This window comes from Schistocerca cancellata, chromosome 4, assembly GCF_023864275.1.
Source record: "Schistocerca cancellata isolate TAMUIC-IGC-003103 chromosome 4, iqSchCanc2.1, whole genome shotgun sequence".
NCBI classification, from domain to species: Eukaryota; Metazoa; Arthropoda; class Insecta; order Orthoptera; family Acrididae; genus Schistocerca; species Schistocerca cancellata.
Window position 1 is genome coordinate 360,447,427 of NC_064629.1, and position 10,835 is coordinate 360,458,261.

General features: G+C 44.6%; 1 pseudogene; it reads left to right on the forward strand.

Moving 5' to 3' along the window:
• Nucleotides 1-496: 496 nt before the first annotated feature.
• LOC126185949 (5S ribosomal RNA) lies at nucleotides 497-615 on the forward strand (annotated as a pseudogene).
• The last annotated feature ends 10,220 nt before the right edge of the window (nucleotides 616-10,835 follow it).

The following is a 10,835-nucleotide window of genomic DNA, read 5'->3' on the forward strand; positions in this document are numbered from 1 at the left end:
TTAAATGATGATGATGATGATGATGGTTATTAAACTTTAGGTCACTCCGGCTGTTTAGTCCAAGGTATTCCTTTGGTAGTTTCTGTTTCCAGTAATTTTGTCGCTACTAGTCAAATCATACATTTGGAAGAAGAACGGAGAAACCCTCATGTAGATCTGTAGATGAACCAACCAGCACTTGATTTAAGCGATTTAGGAAAACAACGGAAAACCTAAAAGTCTATCTGAACTCTCTTCCTTCCAATTGCTGTATTCCAGAGGTACATACTAGTACCAGCGACAGAAGGAAACCTTTTCTTTAGGAGTCCGTGACGACCTCTGACTCTCCTCAGCCTACAGTACTATCCAATTTCATCGAAGATGAATATGCTAATTTACTATGCAGTGATCGCTAGAACTAGCCAGTTTTCGATCACAAAAGCTTTCAGGTGAGGATTAGTGTCCCTGTTGGTTGATTGGTTGAGTATTTTATAAACGGGCAGCTTGATGGTACGACGCCAACAGCCTTGCCGCAGTGGTAACACGGGTTCCAGTCAGATCACCCATGATAAGCGCTATTGGGCTTGTCTAGCACTTTGATGGGTGACCGTCTGGGTCTTCCGAGCGCTGTTGGCAAGTGGGGTGCACTCAAGCCTTGTGAGGCAGGTTGGGAACACATTTGATTTACAAGTGGTGGTTCCGGTCTCGTAAACTGACGACAGCTGCGAGAGCCGTGTCCCCTCATCATTCGCATCCTATGACGCTTACGGGCTGAGGATGACTCGGCAGTCGGCACCGTTAGGCATTCATCACCTGTTCGGACGGAGTTTTAGTTTAATGGTACGATAAGACAGAGTATGTAACGTTTCGCATTTGAGATGCTATATTAATTGCACAATCAGTCTGCTGATAGATGCACCAAAAACATCCCCTTGGGTACATTATCCAAGAACAGAAGGGAAATTCGAAATTAGCTTAGGAAAGGACCAATTTGTTTTAGGAGAATTAGGGGGATTCTATAGTTAATAAATAAACGGCGTGAAACAAATTGCTTTCGTAGATTTGGAGGGTGCTTTTATAATATGGAATGGAGTAACATTTTTTTTCCATTCTTAGACAGTGTCGTATCGATTACAGGGATAATACTGTTGCCAGAAATCAGCGGACAAGCTCGGAGATAGCGTGGAAGAAGAGTCAAACTGGTCAAGTGATGGCAAGGTGATGAAAAGGAGAAAGGGGACATGAGTTGGCGATTTTACGAGTACTGTTTGTGCAAGCGGCATTATTTTATGACTACTAATTGCTAGGTGCAAACACGTCTGTTTGCTGATTCAAACACTATTATCCATATGATGGGAGTGTGGCTGTTCGACGCGGAGCTGTGTATTAATGTTGCTTCATTGTGGACTGCGTCCTAAATAAACATCATGACTGGCTAAACAACCACGACTTCGGGACCACAAAATGGATAATAGTAAAATACACTGCCTGCCAAAAAAGTGAAGCACACAGGAGGGGAGAAGGAAATAAAACGAAACTCCACGGGATGAGAATGTATATGATGTTACTGCAGTGATTACAAAACCGAGTCAAATTTACAAAGAACTTTGCAGTACAAGCTCACTTATAGACCCGAATGGGACGGGTGTCATAAAGCCATTGTATTCTCTCCTGAGGCAAATTGGTCCACAACTGTTGTAACTCATGCTTGATATCCTGAATATTGGCACTGGATCGGAGTTAACATCCGAGCTCGTCACACATATTCCATCGGGATAGATATGGGCCGTCCATAGCTCCATCTTGCTGGCCGCAGGAGGCTCTCAGCATTACGCAGACAGTTCGCGGAGACACAAGCCATGTGAGGAGTGCATTTTCCCGTTGAGAAATTGCACCACGATAGTGTCGCACAAGAGGTACCACATGAGGACACAGGATGCCCGTGACCTTTCTGTCACCAGAGTTCCCTTCGTCACTACCAGCCATGACCTAAAGTCATAACAGATGGCTGCCCATACGATGAGACTAAGAGTAACACAGCTGTGTCTCTCCAAAATGACGGATAAACGGGACCTGCCCCATTTTTCCACTTTAAACGCCAAGTGTGGTCATCCGGGATATTCCAGAACCGTGATGTTGCTGAACACAATGCGACACCACTGAGCAGTCCGTGCACCCCGGTCACAACACCACTCCAAACGCAGCCGTTGGTGTTGTGGTGTTAGCGGCAGCCTACACGGGGTACGGTAGTTATCTAGTTAAGCTGCTTTTAATCTACAACCAATGGTGTGGGGTGACACAGAATTTAATAGGGAGACCATTAGTCGTTCTCGGATGGGATCACAATGTATTTGGTACACAATACGGCTATCCTTCCTTGTAGTGGTCAGACGTGGTTGATCGGAACCTTGCCGATGAGTATGCCTGCTCTTACGTTCCCACGCAGTCAAGCATCGGGTCACTGCACATCCGAATGTTCCACAAGTCTGGGTATTTCACGATTAGATATGCGGGCCAAATGGAGACTCTCAATGAGTTCTCTCTCAGATAACGCTGTCTCACTAGAGTTTGTGGCCTCTCCTAGTCCTTCACAGTTATCACTCAACATCTCACATCCCATATATATCCTACCAGGCCTGGTAACAACACTAAATAGAAGCAACAACAGTGCACTCTGATGGCCGTTCTACCTTTCACAGAGCATTGCAGCTATAATCATTCACATATCCGCCGACAGTGAGTGCGTGTAAGAAGTTACAATGACAGCCGTCCATGGCTGCTTCATCTTTTTTTTTTTTTTTTCAATCAGTGTACATCAAACCAGTTTCACAGCTGACGGTCCAGTCAATAAACAGCGGCAACTGATATTATAAACGGTCAGTATACGCACTGTGTCACGGAACAGGACACCATTTCAAAGCAACTGCTGATTTAGGTTTCCCGTGATTTGCCTAAATCGCTCCAGATAAATACCGGGATGGTTCCTGTGAAAGGGCACGGACGAATTCCTTCCTCATCCTTCACTAATCTGATGGGACCGATGACCTCGCTGTTTGCTCCTCTCCCCCGAATCAACCAACCAACTATAATGTTACTGAAGGCGACAGCCTAGACTCATCTACAGAAGCATACACTAATATGATCAAAAGTATCCGGACACCTGGCTGAAAATGACAAAAGTTCGTGGCGCCCTCCATCGGTAATGCTGGAATTCAGTATGGTGTGGCCCACCCTTAGATTTGATGACAGCTTTGACTGTCTCAGGCATACGTTCAATCAGGATCTGTAAGGTCTCTTGGGGAATGGCAGCCCATTCTTCACGGAGTGCTGCACTGAGAAGAGGTATCGATTTCGGTCAGTGAGGCCTGGCATGAAGTCGGTGTTCCAAAACACCTCAAGCGTGTTCTGTAGCATTCAGGTCAGGACTCTGTGCAGGCCAGTCCATTACAGGTATGTTATTGTCGTGGAACCACTCCGCCACAGGCCGTGTTGTAGTATGAAGAGGTGCTCGATCGTGTTGAAAGATGCAATCGCCATCCCCTAATTGCTCTTCAACAGTGGCAAGCAAGGAGGTGCTTGAAACATCAACGTAGGCGTGTGCTGTGATAGTGCCACGCGAAACAGCAATGGGTGCAAGCCCCCTCCATAAAAAACAAGTCCTCACCATAACACCACCGACTCCGAATTTTACTGTGGGCCTACACATGCTGGCAGATGACATGCACCGGGCATTCTCCATACCCACACGGATAGCCACATTGAGTACCGTGATTCATCACTCCACACAACGTTTTTCCACTGTTCAGTCGTCCAGTGTATACGCTCCTTACACCAAGCAAGGCATCGTTTGGCATTTACCGGCGTGATGTGTGGCTTATGAGTAACCGCTCGACCATGAAATCCAAGTTTCCTCACCTCCCACCTGTCAGAGTACTTGCAGTGGATCCTGATGCAGTTTGGAATTCCTGTGTGATGGTCTGGATAGATGTGTGCCTATTACACATTACGACCCTCTTCAACTGTCGGAGGTCTCTGTCAGTCAACAAATAAGGTCGGCCTGTACGCTTCCACTTCACTATCACATCGGAAACAGTGGAGGTAGGGATGGTTATTAGTGTGGAAATCTCGAGTTCAGACGTGTGACACTAGTGAATTCCAACCATCTGATCATGTTCAAAGTCCGGGAGTTCTGCCGAGAGCCCCATTCTGCTCTCTCACGATGTCTAATAACTGAGGTCGGTGATATGGAGTAGCTGGCAGTAGGTGGCAGCACACTGCACCTAATATGAAAAACGTATGCTTTATGGGGATGTCCGTATACTTTTGATCACATGGTGCATTTCTAGAAACATCCGGAGGCATCAAGACAATGTAAAGTTTGGAACTTGGCATCAACGGCTACTGATGTCAAGCTGTACTGTTCGCTATCGCTATCAAGCAATATAATTGCCCTTTTTTCCATTGTGGGCACGGACTGAAGTTTTTTTCATTCATCTAAACAGTGAGAATTAACAGTAATTTTGTGCTAACACGCTGTAACTACGAGCAGCAAGGAAAAAACATATTTTCTCATTGTTTTGGTGGTGATATATTTATTCACAACTGTAGGCAGTTTTGTCACGCCTCATATTCCATATTCATATATATTATAAAAGTGGAAGTAAGTATGTACGTCCTCCTAAACCACAGGGTTAGCCACCACCTGACTTCGTACATATTTGACTTATTGCCTGGAAAGAACCACTGTGGGTGTAAGAACTGCCTATGTTTCAAAGGGGTGGGTATAGGGGTGAAAAAGAAGCATAGCACACGACGCTCAATAGCTGGACTATATTCGTCAAACATTTGAAAATTAGAGCACTCAGTGACTTGAAATCAGTTTTACACATAATTTGAAAGTCTTACGAGACTTTTTATCGCTGACATCACAAAACGATGAAAGGAAAGAAACTTTATCGCCCGCCACATTTTCGTGTATTAAAATTGTCGCATCAGTCACGACTTCTTAATTTGTTACTTCCTTACTACTGACTATTTCAAACGCATTTTGCAGACAGTATTCAGATATACTACTGGATGTACCTGGAAAATTAGATCATTGTACGACACATATTTCAAAAGATATGACATCATGAATATTGAGCTTCGTGAAAACGAAACTGTAGGGTGAAATTCACTAGATATACAAATGAAATATGTGTAAAAATGTGTGTTAAATACGTTAAATGTTTGTGAAATGCATGTGACATGTGCGTATGTAAGCAAAGCTACGGATCAAAAGCTGCTCCTAAGCCCTTGGATCGATTTCAACCAAACTTGGTGCACATATTACTATCTGTAAAGAAATGCTGTGACAGTAGGAAGCACCAACATCCTATTTGGATGGGTTTGACAACGTGGAGAGAAAAAGAGGGAGGAGGAGATGGAAACAGGTGGCGGGACGGAGGAGATGGGCAGATAGAGAGGGAGGATGAAGTGGAACGAGAAAGAGAAAGGGAGGAGATGGACAGAGGGAGAGGAGAGGAGGAGATACAGATGGCGAGGAGGGGATGGACAGAGAGCGGGGAAAGAGCAGATTGACAGAGGAGAGGGGCAGGAGGAGATACAGATGGGGGGTGGAGGAGATAGACCGAGAGAGAGGTGAGGGGGAGATGTACAAAGTGCACAGTAAGGATGAGATGGACAAATGGGAGAGTGGAATAAAGACATACCCGGGCACCGCCGAGAACTCAGATAGGCAGTTAATAAAGCTCCCAATTTATCAAAACAGTTGAAACATATTCGGAAGTCCTTCACCTTGTACACCTAGGAGACGCTACGTTGCTTCTATTCTGTCGTCAGCAGCTCAGGGCTGAATACATGAGTATCAACACAGCCCTCCTGCTTTCCGTCGCACCGTGCAAGGTGGTCCAATGACTAACGGTCTCGACTGTTAATAGGGAGGACTATGGTTCAAATCCCTCTTAACATTTGGGTATTCCGTGGTTTCCCTAAGCTTCTTTAAGGCGAATCCGAGGCTGGTTTTTCCCAAGAGGACACGGCCCATTACTTTCCCTCTCTGTCCTATGCGACTTTGTGTTTCATCTTTAAATGATCCCCTCGTGGACGAGACGTTAAACCCTAATATTCGTTCCTTGCTTTCTCTACTTCTCTTAATATGCACATGCGCTTCGCCCTATCTGAAGGTAATTTCAAAAGGCTTCCCGTCCAAGAAACTAATCGTTCCTGAAAGAGCACTTATCACTCTTTACCTGTACTGTTTCTGACAGGTAGCCTTGTTTGCTTATTTCCCTTCAGTTTTTCAAACTCAACTGGAGTGGGAATCGTTCCCCATCCGCGATACCAGATCCTAAATATTTGCAGAACTCACATCCTCCATCCCATAATTTTCCACAAATAGCAGCCGAAGAGTGGTTCTTCATCAACGGCAGCATCAGTTCTCAGCAGTATCAATGCCTGCTTCTGACTCCGTACGGCCACTAACGTCGCCTTCACCAGAACCGTCAACCGCCAGCGTATCACTCAACACCGCGGCAGCAACAGGCCTCTCTGTATAACCACATATTCATCACTCAGTTACCGTATACAATCAGTGTCATTTAAAGTTTTCATGTTTCATGCACGATGAGCAGCCAACTGGCTACTGAGAGCCAGTTCCATTGGGATTGGAGAGGAAAGTTTCTAGCTTCGAGTGTATAGACAGACTGCAGCACCTGCTTGTACAAGCTAGTTTCCTTACAGTGACTTTGCTCGTCGGCCCATACTCGTTGCTGTCCCATTGTCCTCCTTTGTCTAAGTTACGACTGAGTTCGTCGATGACGTTAACGTTTGCCAAGGCACAGCGCATACGGTGAACACGATTGTCATGAATATTGTGCCCGAAAACACAAATAATTGTGGCACTTTGTAAAGCTCGTGTTCATTGCCGCAAAGTATTGATAGCGTACGATTTAAAAAGTCAGCGTCTTCGTCACCTACCGATACTGTTTTACCAAACAAGGACAGTGGTAAAGCGTCTACAAAGTTGTTCACGTAAAAAGGCGGTGCTGGAGCGATGTGCAGTAGCATGGTGCAATATCATCTGCCTGACGCGCGCTGCGCGTTCAGTATTTTACGTTGATTTTCGCACCAAATGCAGACTCAACAGATATCATATTCGCAAGGCATACAGTGTTCCGAGCATATCAGTTGTTCGAGAGAGAGAGAGAGAGAGAGAGAGAGAGAGAGAGAGAGAGAGAGGCGAAACAAGTGTCCCCGTGTAGATCATATGCTATTCTTATAACTTGCCAAAGGAAGCGAAGACTCATGTAAGCTGTAAAGTCCTCTGTCTGTCTCGTTTCACAAAAGGCACTAGGATATACGTTATTATGCTCCGTATGACGAGTTGGCATGAATTTTTAATGAAAGAACTGAGAAAAATCACATACGTATCTCCATGATAATGGCTGCAAAATCAATAGCAACTAGATACTGTTTATAGTAAGTGAATTATAAAACAAAACTTTGAATGTTGTTGTTTCCTAAGGCTAGCCCAAAATTTTAGGGCATTCATCCATTTACCACACTAACAAGGAGAAACACGAAAAATACTATGTAACTCGGTAAGTCCACACAACTAATAAACTCTTTAGGTAAAATACTCACACATTCTTTACATAATTAGTGCGGAGTGAACTTCACACCACAGTTTAGAAACCATATACACAACATAGGCGGAGACATTACTACACAGGTGTAGCACTGTCAGACAGACAAATTCGTTGCCGATTAGCGGAGCTCGTGCCCCAGGCACCGTAGATATGTTCTTGCTCTGGACAGCTTACAAGCAGACCGGAGATGGACGAACGTGGCGCGGAAATAGAAGTGCTGTTCCAGAGGGGAGCAGCTTCCATTAAAGCGGAAACACGTTTGACGTCACGCACCGAAAACTCGGCGCAGTATTTCGGAACTAGCACATCAGCGTGTTGAACTAATGAAGTGCAACTCGATTTCGTATCTTTTCCATATTTCGAATTTTGCCTAGCCAGAATTCATCAACAGTATTGCTCGTCATAGATTAAAACTAAAGTACGTGTCTTGGAGACATGAATGTCTCGACAGCTCAGTTAGCAGATGTAACGGACTCTTCCTGTGTAAGAGTTGTCTCAAGAGTAAGGTGATATGCAGTGGCTCATTCCGACAGGCTTTTAATGCCACCTGGTGCTGATGTTCTTTCCAAAGACGAAAACTCAACAAAGGCAGAGAATACTCTATAATTCTGAGTAAACATCCGAAGTAAATTCATTGGAGTTTTGTGAACACGAACATATAATGGAAAACGAATGAGTATGTACATTGCTTCCCAAAACTTAAGAACGAGATTGATAAAGTAACTTAACATATTAACAACTCGGTGGAAAGGAATGAACCTGCAGGAGGATGTTGCCAGAGGTCTCAGTCTTGCACAGGAAGCAGTACGTCGCACGACGTTAAGTCGCAGTGACTGTAGCGCCAAATGGGGCTGTCCTCGCATCTCGAGGCAACTTAAAGACGAGGAAAAGACGGCGAGTGTCAATCAATGAGCAGATAAGATGTACTGTGTCAGTGGTTTTCATTGCTACATGGTCCGGAGACAACATTTCAATGACTTCACGCGGGGAAGAATCATCGGAAAACTGGATTCAGTGTAATATTGCAGGCATTTATGGGCCGCCACCATATCCCACTTTTCTGTTCTACTTGCAGGAGGAAGGACTGTTATTAAATCTTCACATGACCTGTAATTTCTCTACCATGCGGAGTACTCAGTGATTAGAACACTGGATTCTCTTTCGGGAAGACTGTTACGTCCAGCCTCGTCGTCAAATATGTGGTGTCTACGAAGCCTGCGTACACGGTTCGCTAGACAAACATTCAAACTTAATGTACTAATGAGTTTTATTACAAAAAGAAACTTACAATACTTAACTTTTGCAATTACACAGATGTGACATGAGCAAAGGGCGACCTACGAAATATGCAGTCTTCTTCAGTACAGACAATCCTAGGTCTGTGCGACATAGGGAGTACAAGCGAAGTATCTATCGTTGACGCTGCTATAGAAGTCACTCGTCTCGAAGCTGCTATTTAACTGCGCCGTCACCAGTCGGTCGTGGCGCTTATGTCCTCTTCACATAGGGCCGCTGTTGTCACGTTGTCGTCCTGGAAGGAGATCCGGTCAGCATGTGATTGGCTGACTTCCTCTCACAGCCTTCTCTTTACTGTCGTTTCCGACTGACGTGCCGGTGCTTGACTTTACGCCGTGACAAAGAGAGCAGTTCATATTCCCACCCAGTCACACAGATTTATGTATTCCACGGTTTCCCTATATCTCTGAAGGAATATGGCGGATGGTCCCATTGGAGTAAGGCCACGGCTGATTTCCTTCTCTGTCCTCCAGTCCGAAATTGCGCCCCGTATCTAATGCTTTCGTCGTCGGCGAAACGTTAAATTCTGACGTTCAATGCCTCCTTTGGACAAGTATCTCAGCTCCCGGTCTTAGCAAACGAACACGTGACGAAACGCGCTGCTCTCCTTTGAATCCTTTCTACTCCCTATTACTTTTTATTAACTCCACCTGTTAAGAGCCCCAGACAGACGAGAAACACTACGAATCAGTCGACCAGGTCCTATAGAAAGTGTCATCACTTCTGTCTCTATGCTGTTCATTTTTGGAACACAACCTACGACCAGCTTAGAGACAGAAGTGATGATACATTCTGCACGACCTGACCATCATTTTGCAGGGTAATGCTCAAGCACGTACAGTACAAGCTGTTACTGATTTGTTTGACTGATGGGCCTGCTAAGTGCTATACCACCTACTGCACTCCCCTGACTTAAGCCCTCGTGAGTTCAACTCGATTTCTAAACTGAAGGAAACACTTCACGGCATGCGCTTCAGAACTGCTACAAATTCTTCGGGCAATAGACCGCGCCGCTCGAACTGTCAACACAACTGGCACTGCTAAGAGTATCCTACGACTTCCACATCGCTAGCATCGGGTTATACAAAATGCTGGTGACTACTTTGAAGGTCAGTAAAACTTTGAAACATCTATCTATTTTGTAAGAGCTGTAAATAAATGGTTGCCACGATAAAAGTTCCAGCCCTCTATATAAAATTTATAAAAAATGGATAAATGGTTCAAATGGCTCTGAGCACTATGGGACTTAACATCTATGGTCATCAGTCCCCTAGAACTTAGAACTACTTAAACCTAACTAACCTAAGGACATCACACAACACCCAGTCATCACGAGGCAGAGAAAATCCCTGACCCCACCGGGAATCGTACCCGGGAACCCGGGCGTGGGAAGCGAGAACGCTACAACACGACCACGAGCTGCGGACAAATGGATAAATAAAATGGATAAAAAATATAAAAATGGATAAACAGAGTTTCACATTTTAAATACCTGGGGGATATTTTGGAACCCATTGGACTAGGAAAAAAATCTCAAGAAACTCAAGCACAGAAACCAAATAGAGCCTACGGTCGAACAAACAACTTTACAACAAAAAGTGCATGTCCATGCATGAAAAAATCAGGCACTACAGCAGTGTCATGAAACCCTAGGGGCTATACGCAGCAGAAACCTTATCAATCCGTAACAAGATGCTACTAAAAAATCTACGAAGAGATGAACGAAAGATGATTAGGAAAACCCTTAGCCACAAAAAACTGAAGGTGGATATAGACCGCAAACCATCAAAACTACAAAGAAAATTTCAAATATTACTGCTGGCATTAGAAAAAGACGCCTTAAATTCTATGGATACATACACAGACTCCCTGAGTATAGAGTGACACGCCAGATACTCGCATCCACTGAAA